The sequence below is a fragment of the Rutidosis leptorrhynchoides genome, chromosome 5, assembly GCF_046630445.1.
Source record: "Rutidosis leptorrhynchoides isolate AG116_Rl617_1_P2 chromosome 5, CSIRO_AGI_Rlap_v1, whole genome shotgun sequence".
In the NCBI taxonomy this organism is placed as follows: Eukaryota; Viridiplantae; Streptophyta; class Magnoliopsida; order Asterales; family Asteraceae; genus Rutidosis; species Rutidosis leptorrhynchoides.
In genome coordinates, this window is record NC_092337.1 from 238,344,814 (window position 1) to 238,359,020 (window position 14,207).

Genomic DNA, 14,207 nt, shown 5'->3' on the forward strand with positions numbered 1-14,207 from the left:
ATTCAAATCAAAGTTTGAATCTACAAGATATAACAAGATCAAAAAGCTAAAAAGCTTGATCTCATGATGATGATGATGTCGTGTTTATGAAAGGAAGAATAAGAAGAAGAAAATTTAAAACTTACCATTTTTAGTGTGAGAAAGACTAGAGAGAAAATTAGAGAGTAAGTGTGTGTAAAATGAGAATGAGATTAAGTGTGAAATGGGTGAATGAGGCTTGATATATATAGTGGTGGTGAGGAGCCTTAGGCCGTGGGTATTGGGGGATAAAAGGGGAGACAACTTTTTCTTTTTGCATGGTGGTGGTCTAAATGTGGTGCTTATTGTTGGGATCTCATGCAACATGTTTAGTAATGGTTAACAAAAATGCTAGTATGTTGGCTCATCTTAATGGGTTTTTGTCCTACATTTGAATGGGTCATAAATCCATTAAAATTGGGCTAACTTAAAAGTTCATTAGCTAGAGTAGGGTGGGCTTAAGTCCAATAAGGTAGAAAGTCCATTAAGACTAACTAGTGTGCATTAGTAAAATACTAAGCATAATTAAGCAACCAATAAGCCAAGTAATTGTCATTAGAAAATAACAATTAGTATTACGTAGTCATAATATTCCAATTATGACAAAAGTTAAACGTATACAAAGTACGTAGCTCGTTCAAAACGACAAGTGACACTAACGGTCGTAAAAGCATTCGAGGATCAAGTTAAGTGATTAAACACTTAATAGCACATTTTAAGACATTAACGAAAGTAATTAATCATGAATAAATATCCCAGAGCATAAACTAGCTCAGTACGCACAAATACGCAGTTTCGTGAAAGTATAAAGCACAAAAATATAAGTCGAAAAAGTCGGGTCGTTACATGTAGAGATCTTAAGTTTACTGATCTAACATCAAGGTCATAGTTAGCTATATAGTCATCATTGAGTGATTTAACACTCTAGATCAAGCTTTTACACCATGAAAGTTCTTGATTATGACTAGAAATGATCAATAGATTAGGTTAGCTTGTTATACCTTGATGATATGTGATCCTAAAGCTTAAAGAAGATGATCAAGAGAGGTATTTAGATCTGTATTTAGAGAGTATAGGAGTGTGAGAGAAAAAGGAGAGTGATCAAATGAGAGAATGGGAGGTAGAGGTGAGTTTATATAGAGATGGTGGTGGATGGTGGTGTTGGACGTGGCACAAGGAGGAGGAAGGAGGGGATGACTCACCTTCTTGCCATTAATGGAAGTCATGATGATGTTTTGCATGGCCTTTTGATTATGGAGGAAGTATTAGGGAAGGTAGTTTGATGATATGGATGATGATGATGAAAAACGATGATGATGATGATGATGATGATGATGATGATGATGATGATGATGATGGTGTAAGTGTTCTATTCAATTTTTATTTTGTAAGTGTACATGTACTTGTGTAGTCTTTTAATGTATAAATTCTAAGATGTTTACTTGTATGTTTAGGGTTTAGGAAGTAAGCTAAGGTTAGGTTCTAATCAAGATAGGTCAAGGTTGGTTAAATGAAAGATATGACTAAGTACAAAGTAATCAAGACTAGTGGTGAAAATGATGAAGTGTAGAAATGTTTTTATCTTATGATCAAATGTTCAAATGAAATTGTTTCATGTATTTAATCTAAATACTTGGTAAATAAGTTTATTTATTAAGTTAATATAAATATAAAGATATAATTTACAAGTCTAGGGTTTATGAAAATGAGTTAGGTTTATGATCATAAGCTAGGATTTTAGGACTTTATGCAAAATGTGTGAGTCAAGTAAAACCTAATGCAACCTTAGAGTTATACAAACCCTATAAACAAATCAAGACATAGATCATTAAATTTACTCGTCAAGCCGGAAATTTGTAACTTAAAAAAGTTAAACTAGACAAGTTAAGTCAAAAAGCAAGAGTTGTGACACGATTGAAGACTCAAGATAGGTTAAAAGTTTGGGAGATTCATCAAGATGATACCATTGTATGTCCATTATGCAACATTGTTCCAGACACTCACGATCATCTATTTTTCACTTGTCCTTTTGCGGCTCAAGTGTGGACTAGGGTGCAGCAACATATGGATTTTTTGATTGGTTCTCATAATTGGAAGGACTTCACGCTGTTACTATCTCCATTTACCAAGAGAAATATTGCTAGATTCGTAATTATTAAACTTCTGTATGCAGCGTCAGTTTATGCTATTTGGCAAGAGCGGAATAAAAGGATTTTCAAAAAGGGTTCCCGGTCCCCGGTTCAGGTTTATGAGGTGATTTACTCCACAGTTCGGTTGAAGTTGATGAGCTTTAGGTGGAAGTCTACTCCAAGTGCTATTAGACTAAAGTCCGATTGAAAAGTGTCATGAGTTTTTTGTTGTTTTTGTTATGTGAGCTTGTAGCTCGTGTTTAGCTTATTCTTGTTAATGCTTGGTTGTTTGTGATGTTATAGGGAATATCCTATAACTCTACGCCTCATTTGTACTGTTTATCATTTTTAATATATTCGTCGGGTAACCCCTTTTACCCAAAAAAAATTTTAAGTCATGTTAATTAATTGAAGGAATTTAATTTATTTAATTGAAAACATATGGATTTATAATTAGGAATAGAAAACATACATACCAGAATTATTAAGTTATTGTTATGAGTTAGTAGTTTATAACTACATTTGGTGGCATATTATTTGGATATTTCTATTATCATCAGAAGAATGACAGAAAGAGAGAAATTGAAGAGTATATTCAAAGTTTCTGGTGCCTCTATCTTGCATACATTGATCTATATTTATACTACTTAAATTTACTGTTTCCAGTCACGCGTGCCTTCTATATTGGACTTTATGAATTTTGATTCAAATTGCCAGCCACCCTATCTTGACTTTTTAGTATCATAACACTCCCCCTTGGATGACAATTTGTTTTCAATAGAGATCAACTAGTACTGCCTTGTTAAAAACCTTACTAAAGAAAACCCAGTGGGAAAAAACTTTAGCTAAGGAAAAAAGAGTGCAGCATGGAGTTGACTCCCCCTCAAGTAGACATCGCTTCAGCTGTTATATCCTTTGAACATTTCTCATGCCAATGTTATGAACGTGTGTTCTGAAAATAGCAGTTGGAAGTGCTTTCGTGAAAAGAACAGCAGAATTTTTTGCTGGATTGAACATATCTCATTTCAATCTGGTTGTCCTTAATGAAATTTTGAGTGTATGAGAAGAATCTAGGTGGTATGTGTTTTGTTAGGTCACTTTTGATATACCCTTCTTTCATCTATGCTATGCAAGCTGCATTATCTTCATAGATAGTTGTTGGACTTTTATCGCGTTCTAGGCCACAAGAATTAGTAAGCGTTGTGTCATTAATCTCAACCAAAACATTCCCGAGTAGCTTCATGTAATGCAATCACTTTGGCATGATTGGATGATGTTGCAACAAGTGTTTATTTTTGAGAACGTCATGATATTGCAGTACCTCCATTTAGGAATACATATTCAGTTTGAGATTTAGCTTTATGTGGATCAGATAAATAACCTGCATCTATATAACCAAACAAATCTTGTTTTGAATTGTTAGAATAAAATAATTTTAAATCAGCAGTTCCTCAAGGGTATCAAAACATGCATTTGATCCCATTCCTGTGTCTTTTGGTAGGAGCTGAGCTAAACCTTGCTAGCAAAGTAACTGCAAAAGAAATATAAGGTCTTGTACAATTTGTAAGATACATAAGAGCTCCAATTGCACTAAGATATGGTACTTCTGGTCCCAAAATATCTCAATGATCTTCACAGGGATGAAATGGATCAGTATCAACATTAAGAGATCTAACAACCATAGGAGTACTTAATGGTTTTGCCTTGTCTATATTGAAACGTTTTAAAATCTTTTCTGTATAAGTTGTTTGATGTACAAGTAAACCATTAGGCATATGCTCAATCTGCAAAACAAGGTAATACTTGGTTTTTCCGAGATCTTTCATTTCAAATTCTTTCTTTAGAAGTTGAATGGCTTCATGGATCTCTTTATTTGTACCTATGATGTTAAGATCATCGACATAAACAGCTATGATTACATATCCGGATGTTGTTTTCTTAATGAATACACATGGGCAAATAAGATTATTTGTATACCCTTTGCTTATCAAGTAATCATTTAATCGTTTATACCACATATGACCCGATTGTTTCAACCCATATAAAGACCTTTGTGATTCTATGGAATACATTTCTTTGGGTTTTGCATTAGATATTTCTGATACCTTAAACCCTTCATGGATATTCATGTATATATCACTATCAAGTGATTCATTTAAATAATTAGTAATAACATCCATGAGATGCATTTCTAAATTTTTAGGAACTGTTAGGCTGATTATCTAAAAGTAATTGCATCCATAACAGGAGAATAAGTTTTCCTCATAATCCATTCATGGTCTTTGAGAGAAATCTTGAGTTACAAGTCTAGCTTTATCTTGTAACTTCATTTTTTCTCATTTCTTTTTCAGATAAAAAATTCATTTTTTATCTCATACGTTTCACATCTTTAAAAATGATAACGATTGATCCGAAAACTTTTCTTTTATTGAGCGATTCTAATTCAGCTCGAGTTGCTCCTATCCATTGAGTCCAATCATGTATATTTTGACATGCAATGACAGATTTTAGTTCCAGATCATCATCTTTATTCATGATGTCATTGTAAGATTATATGAAAAATCAATATTTATCATTTTGTTTCGGTTCCATAATATTGCATAATTTATTGCAATTTATGTATTTACATCGTCAATATCCTCCGCAGAAGGAATATTGATTTGTGGTTCTTCTTGAACACATTTACCTCATTATCAGCAGATTTTTCTTTTCGAGTATTTTTATATTTGGAACTAATTTGTCTTCCACGTTTCAGACGTAACAAAAGACTCATGAGTGACATTATTGCCAGCTTTTGGAATTTTAATTTTTGCTAGAGCATTTACTGCTGATATATATGATTTAGTCACTTTTTTTTTCATCTGTAAATGCATCGGGCAATTTATTCGCAAGTTCTTGCATATGCATTATTTTTTTGAATTTTTGTTTCGCATTCTTTTGTGCGAGTATCAAGAAACCTTAATTGATGTTCACATCATGAAACATCATTTTATTTATTTTTTCATTTCTCCCCTTAATCTAGGAAACAATTTTTCATTAAAATGACAATCAGTAAAAACGTGCTGTAAAAACATCACCCGTCATGGATTCAATATATCTTATGATTGAAGATGTTTCATATCCAACATATATTTCAATCCTTCTTTGAGGAACCATTTGTTGTGGTGGTGCACTTAAAAATACACTGCACAACCAAATGTTCTAAGATGGAAAATATTTGGCTCTCGACCAAAATTAAGTTGGTAATGGAGAATATTTATGACTTGCACTTGGTTTAATGCGAATTAATGTCGCATCATGTAAATTTACATGTCCCCATATAAATATTGGGAGTTTTGTACTCATTACCAATTGTCTAGTTATTAGCTGCAAGCGTTTATCAATTGATTCAGCTAAAACAATTTTGTGTATGCACATGAGCAACTGGATGTTCAACAACAATCCATGTAGACATATAATAATCACTAAATGCTTGAGATGTTAACTCACCAGTATTATCAAGTCTCATCCTTTTAACGGTGTAATCAGAATAATGTGTTCTCAATTTAATAATTTGTGCAAGAAACTTTGGAAATGCCATATTACGGCTTGATAACACACAAACATGAGACCATCCGCTAGATGCGTCTATTAGAACCATGAAATATCAAAATGGTCCACATGATGGATGAATTGGTCCATATATATAACCTTGAATTCTTTCAAGAAACATTGTGATTCTTTCTCAATATTCTTTTCATTAATCACCATATGTGCTTTTCATTAATCACCATATGTGCTTTTCATTAATCACCATATGTGCTTTTCATTAATCACCATATGTGCTTTTTTATTAATCACCATATGCGCTTTTTTATTAATCACCATATGCGCTTTTTATCATATATCTTTTTCACCATATGCGCTTTTAATCATATGCTCTTCGCTTTTCATCATATACACTTTTCATCATATGCTCTTTTAATCATATGCGCTGCGCTTTTCATCATATGCACTTTTCATCATATGCGCTTTTAATCATATGCGCTGCGTTTTTCATCATATGCGCTGCGCTTTTAATCATATGCGTTGCGCTTTTCATCATATGCACTTTTCGGTGCTAGATAAGTATTTCTCATTTCCGGTTATCATTGACTGATAATCATATCCATTATGATATATATCAAAGAAACTTAACAAATTTCTCTTTGATTTGGGAGAAAACAAAGCATTGTTTATCAGAAAATTCGTACCATTTGGTAATATGAATTTTTGCTTTTTTCGTTCCTTATATCAAGTTTGCAAGATCTGATATAGTATTTATAATTCCTTCATTTGATTTAAATCAATGAAATATTTCTTAGATTTGATCATAGTATGTATGTTACCACTATCTGCAATACATAGGTCTTTACCATTTAATTGATGTTGTATTTCAGCAGGATTCATACTAAAACTTTAAATAAGATAAGCAAATAATGAGTTATATTTCAGCAAGATAATCAAATTATATTACCTGCAAACAAGTTACAATATGAAGTACATAAAAGATAATCCTTAATAAACATATGCGTTATGGTCTAAAACCATTTATTTATGAGTGATACATAACAAGCTAGGTATCTTAGAAAATTCAAACCATTCAAGTATAAAGGTAGCTCAGGGTTTATTTAATCAAGATTTTCAACAGATTCACTCTCGTTTTCATTTCTTTTGGGACTTATTTGTAGAGATAAACAAGATGTTCATGTATTCAAGAAATACTAGACTGATGATCCACATTACCAGATCATTAATAAGAATCTCCGGGATTCTTATAAGAGCGTCTACTAACATCTTCAATTTTATTCTTTCATGGATCACCGTTATTTCTTGATAATTAATATCGTATCTATCTTTGAGTATTTTCCATAAATCACTTGGATCTTCGATCATATAATATGTAGATTCTAAGGACTCTTCAATATGTTTGCTAAGAAAAATACTTGCTATTGCTTTCTCTTGTTCGGAACAATTGTTATTTTCATTCAGTGTTTCTAAAATACCGATTGATTCGAGATGTTTTTCTACATTCATAATCCATGTTAATTGTTGTTCCCACTTAATTCTAAAGAAGCAAATTTAAGCCTTTTCATATTCGATATTTTCTATTATCAAAAAGATGAACAACATAAATCATAATCATAATCAACTTCTATTCAAAGACAAATAATAAAATGAAATTAGAATCATTTTAAATTCATAAGTAGCAAACAACAGAATAATGGCATGATTAAAAATGATAAAACCACAAGAGCAGGATAGAATATAGGTTCACCCGGTAGTATATTAGCAACAATGATGATAGTTAGTATGACTAATATAATAGGAAAAATCATCCTTGTGTGAATCACCTTTACAAAAAAAAACTTTTTGAGAGTGGTAATCTGAGAAAATGAAGATTGATTTGTGAAAATGTGAAAGCGGTGATGTTTTTCTACATTCATAACCCATTGTAACGTCGTCAGTTGACATTAACAACCTTTATGTATATATGACCGTTGTAACGTCGTTAGTTGACGTTAACGACTGTTATGTACTCATTGTATTAATAATAATTTTAATAAAAGAATTTTATTTGTACAAATACGATTACTATAAAATACATTTAGTATAAATACGTTTAGTATAAATTCGAAGATTAAGAGAATAAACATATTATCCACAAATAATAAATTTTAAGAATAAATATTAGTACGCATGAAATAAATAATGATTAATTGCATAAGTAATCATAAATGTTAGATAACATAAATATAAATGTTAGTGAAGTTAATAAGAGTTAGATTACAGAAATATAATTCAGGTGGTATAATCGACCATATATAACTTAAATAACATAAATATAAATGTTAGTGAAGTTAATAAAAGTTAGATTACATAAATATAATTCAGGCGGTATAACCGACCATATATAACTTAAATAACATAAATATAAATGTTAGTGAAGTTAATAAAACTTAGATTACATAAATATAATTCAGGCGGTATAACCGACCATATATAACTTAAATAACATAAATATAAATGTTAGTGAAGTTAATAAAAGTTAGATTACATAAATATAATTTTACTTATGATGATAATAATATTTACCTTACTAATAAATAATAGAAGATATCGTTAAAGAATTTCTTACCTTGATTAGTGACTTGTGCTTGCTTAGATAAACCTTGATTATACGGAGCACTTTGTGCTGATAACGTGTTATGAGTTAGTAGTTTATAACTACATTTGGTGGCCTATTATTTGGATATTTCTATTATCATCAGAAGAATGACAGAAAGAGAGAAATTGAAGATTATATTCAAAGTTTTTGGTGCCTCTATCTTGCATACATTGATCTATATTTATACTACTTAAATTTACTGTTCCAGTCACGCGTGCCTTCTATATTGGACTTTATGAATTTTGATTCAAATTGCCAGCCACCCTATCTTGACTTTTTAGTATCATAACAGTTATCAAATTCAATAATTTTTACCATGAGTGATGACATCCTCACCCCCAACACTTTGGCCCCCTAAATTTTTACCTAAATGTTACTAAAATGTGATCACTTTTGTAACAAACGAGAAACATACATATATAGTTATTTACTAATAAACATAAGACTGAATACTTAAGTTGAATAAAACTATACTATACTATATTGTATATTATTAATATTAATGATCCTATGTGTAGTTACACATGCGTATTTGCGTAACATGTTTATGCGCAATAATAGCGCACATCCGAAAAGTATAAGACGTCACATGATAAAGCGCGCACAACACTAAGTTCTTGAGCAATATAAATGAGAGTGTCATAACCTTATTTTGAGGTTAGCCACTATTATTTGTGAACAATCCATATTACATCAAAGGTAAAATACTCAAGGAGTATGAATGTGTGAATATAATTATTACGTGATCGAATGGATATATATGTTTTGGGACGTGATGATTATTTCATTCGAAGATGAATTACTTCAAATGTTAGTTGTATATTATTTAAAGCATGAAAAACACCCCCCAATTCTCAGTTTTTGTTTGCACTCAAATATGAGTTAAAGCATTAGGGTTTGAAATAGGTTTGATCAAATGGCGCATAAATGGTGAAACCAGTTTAGGAACTTTAATTATTAAATTAACGATTTATCATTAAATGATGAAATCATTTGAGTTAATTGTTTCCAATTTGTTTATTTTCAGGTTTATTATTGAAAATTGAAAGAATTGGCTACAGTCGAGCATCTTGAATATCTCAATATTCATGAAATTTTGGACCAATACAATTTATGTCACCCGAATGTTGCAGATCTAGGAAATACGGATGTAAACGACAATGTGAATAATCAAAACGATTTTGAAGATGAAGTACCAAGCCCAGAAAATGTTAACACTGAACATTTATATGAGTCGATGAAGAATCGGATGAAAGTACAGAAATGGAGATGAAGCATTGAAAGGCTGCACGGAAAGCTTAGAAGGAAAAAGAAGATGAAAAAGCTGTGTATAAACATAACCCCAAACGCTATGCCAAAGATCAAAAAATTTGTTACTCTGATGAATGAGCAACAATTTTAGGAAAATTATCTTAGGAATCATGTACGGACCAAACATGGCATGGCCAACGGAAGAGTCGTTTATAGCTGATGCGTCAAAGCAAAAAATAGATGACAAAGTTGAAAGAAAAATTGCGAAAGAAAAGGAAAAAGCGCATAAGGAATTGATAGAATGATTAATGAGATTGTGCCACCTAAAGTGCAGCACGTTTCAAGAGTAGCAGACCACCACGGAAGTTCAAGAGTAACAGACCACCACGGAAGCTCAAGAGTAGCAACTGCCAAGAATTTACGTAGAAGACCACCACGGAAGCTCAAGAGTAGCAACTGCCAAAACTTATTTAATATGCGTATATGAAGATCTACCAAGAACCTACAAGCCCATCTGATTCATATACAAAGATCAAGACGATCCAAGACTTATGATAACTCCTAAATTATACATGTTTTTGAATACATTTTGAGGTGTTATTTTGGCATTTTAAAGACATTTTAAGTACTTTAACATACAAAAATGGATAAAATCAAGAAAAAGGTATTTTAATATTTTGTTTGAGAAATATGTTAAAACAAGACTAAAACAGGACTAAAACAGGAAAAAGAACAAAGTGTTGAAGAAATGCTGAAAATCTGAGCATATCTTGAGCATCCGGACTCCGTTTTCGACGAGCCACCTGTCAAAACGACCGTAAGACAAAAATCTACAACATAGTAGAGGAATCCGCCGGCTTGTTCAAAGGGAAGCCGCCGACTAGGCCAAAGGAAGATGCCGACTTCAGTTAAAAAGTCAACATTTTTGCCGGGCACGTTTTTCTTGGCCTCCAAGCTCAGATTTGAAGTGAAGCCGCTGGCTTGACATCCGAAGCCGCCGGCTTAGACCTAAAATGCATTTTTTTGAGCGTAACGATCAAATATTGAGTGGAGAAAAAGTCACCGCCTAAGGAAGCCGGGGAGCTTCGTACGGAGCCGCTGGCTTGGCACGATTTTCGAGGTCTATAAATACTGGCCGCATTCTACAGTTATCAATGTACCTTTTCATTATTTCACTCTCAACTTTTGAAATTATGTAGTTTAGGGTTAGTTTAGATTTTATTTTCAATGTAAAGTTACTATCTTGCATTGGATTCAGGTTTAAATTCAAGATTAATGCAGTATTTTTTATTCCTCTTTATTGCTTTATAAGTTATAATCTTATTTACTTTATCGCATCTTTTCAATTATGTCTTTATTTATATTTAACTGCTTATGTTCGTCTCCAACTATGAACTAAACATTCATAGTGGTTACTTGGACGAAAACTGTGAAAATATGGGAAAACTGTAACAACTCGACTTTTTTCGTTACTATTGTTACCTGTCCGTTAAATATTTAACGGTGATTACTTAGAACTTTATGTGTTTGATTGATTTAAATGCATACTTGATCCTAGTGGATTACTTGAGTTAATATGGTTTTATTAATTGATGAACATGTTTCGGATAATGAAATAACTAGAAAACGTTACGATTAAGTCAATCGCCTAGAAAGCTTTTCAGTTTACGGAACTCAGAAAAACGTTAAAGTAATTATTTCTAATAATTATTTACTTTATGAAAAACTTATTTAATTTATTATTTATTTTTTAATTTAAATCCGGTGAATTCGTTTCAACTACTAGTTAACGTTCCGAAGATCCGGTACGGTTGCCGGCACTCGAAACGGACCGCGCGCATACAAGAAAATAACGAAAAGAATTGTATTTCACTTTTAATAATTATTTATGTAATTATTACTTTTTAAGAATACTTTTAATTTATTAGAAGTTTTAAGAATTTAAAACGCGTAGAATTCGCTAAAACGCTCAGTTAACGTTCTAGTTTGCGTTTTCGGCTAGCGACACTTAATGAGTACACTTAGGAAACTTTTCTAACAACATTTTTGAGCCCATGGACTCCTTTTTATAGCCCTTGGCTGAAATCCATCCCATGGGGCTCCATTCCTTGTTAAATTGTGGGCTTGTGCTTCATTAAACTTATTACCATATATAAACTAGTGCATAATTAGCCCTAACCTAGAAAATACATACATTCTTGATACCCTACCCTAATCCATGAAATTTTCAGCCCTTCTCACCCCTCGCCATCATCGATCATCATCACATACATAATCCCCATCAATTTTGCTCGTTTGCTCTTGCCATCAACACGAACGTTGTTGCTTTTATCATCCTCTACGCATTGATATAAACAATTTGATCTCTAGAGGTATAAAACCACTAACCCTAATCTTATTAGATCTAATTTTAATCAATTACATAGTGTACAAGAGTCAAGTGCTCAATTGATTGCAATTATAGTCGTTGTTAGTCGTTAATTTGCACGATTGTTGTATGTTTTGTGAACCATGAATTGATTGGTCATGAATCTGATTAAATGAGTTTATGTACTGATCATATAATGTATCTAGATGTATAGATTTTGAAAATTTAATAAATTTGGACTTTGGATTTGCATGATTTCGTTACCGGATGCTTAAGTTATGATTAATCGAAGTTTCGTTAGGGTTTCACATGTAATCCGAATTTTATGAGTTGCATGCTTTGTGTTTTAGTTTATAAAAAGTGTACTAATGTATTCTTTATGAAAATTTATGCAATTTGGACTTAATATTTGCATCAAAAGGTTATGTAATGCTCCCGTTATGTCAAAACGAAGATTTAGTTCTTAAAGTGAGCTGAATCAGTTTTCAAAGTTACATAAAAATTGCTTGAGTGAACTAGGAGTTGATTAAGACTTCAATATTCTATAATATGTTAGTCTAAGTGTTCTTTGACATATTTCTTTTGTATGTGAACTTGTGAAAACATGATTTTCCATGAGATATATGCTCGTCTATGTGATGTGTCTATTTGTTGATTAAAACTGATAGGTCTATAAAGGTTTGCTAAACTGTACGAATTGGCTAAAGAGATGTCTTTGATTATTTTATCACTAATATTTTGAGATGTCTGGAGTAATCTTCAATTGGCCATTCATCAAAATCTATTTTCTATATTTTCTGAGAAATATGTAAAAACTGATGCGCGTGCTGAAACTGATTTAGTAAACCGTAACTAGACCCCTTCTGACTTATGACTTTTAATTATTGTATGAGGCTTTGGCCTAACTTTTTGGAATCTATTTTAAGTATAGATGTGATCTGGAGTTGGTCATAATTTTATGATTTATGTGCTATGAGCTATAGTTGAATCTTTCTATGATATACGTTTTTCGAAGGCATGCTTTAAGATGCAAAAGTGCAATTTGCTTAACTATGACTTGTGAAGTGCTATTTGACCTAGGTTTGACTTGTTGACCATGTTTGCATGACCTACTAATATGTTTTACTTTAGTTGACCACTTTGACCGAGTTGACTTTTGGTTTGACTTTGGTTGACTTGCTTGGATTAGTTGACTTTTACTTGCTTGTAGAGTCAGTCTGAGCACTAGGACTTTGCGTACGCTGTGGGTTGACATAGTTTGACCTATAAGTGTATACTTAAGATGATTTACTTGTTTAGGTTGCGTTGTATAGTCGTGATTATTTGACTACAGTACAATTTGCTAAGATATTTCAGTGCTTTTGCTAAGGTAAGTCTACAGTCCCTTTTTCAACAACATTTTTTGGGATGAGATACATGCTGCTTTCGAAACTATTTCTTTAACTATTTTTACAAGTATATTACATATTAGGCACGAGTAACTTACCAAGAATATACATATGAGTTCAGATCAAAAATCCCTTAGCTTGATTATATTAGTTACTTTGTAAGCTCGACTTATAGGGACGGTACCGTTAGGTTTGACAAACCTCACCTCAACATAACTGGTGCTTATTTTTTTGTTACTCGTACACTTGATTGGTGTAGTGCCATGATAGGGTAAACTAAAGACGTGAGCTCGGCCTACACAAAGGTTAAAGCTTTATAATCAAGTGCTCAAGATAAGTGTATATTATTACGAAGCTTTTCAGAAATCTCGTGGCCTAACTTACGATGAATGTTACTTAAACATGATGTTTACAAACTTGAAACTGGACATGGTAATGTCTACAAACAGATGAAACGAAAAGAACTTTTTGAATGTCACTCACAGTTGAAACTTGACATCTTACAAACAGTTTATTACTTAGAATTTGCTACACACAAACTTTTGAGATTAAACCTTAGCGGTTTATTCAGATAAACGATTTTGAGAAATGATTTTTGACAAACGATTTATGAAAACTGTTTTATGAAACATACGAGAACTGTTATGTAGAAGTCAAGCCAAGCATTGGGACCAGAGTTAATACGCCGTTAGTGTGCTAACCGTAGGGCGTATTACATTTGGTATCAGAGCTTTAGCTATAGGGAACTAGGATACATTAGTGTGCTAACCGTAGGGCGTATTACTGGGTCTAGTCTATATCCGTGTACTTAGAATGACTGTTATACACCATGCTTGCACTGTTTGCTCTACTATGCTACACGTAGG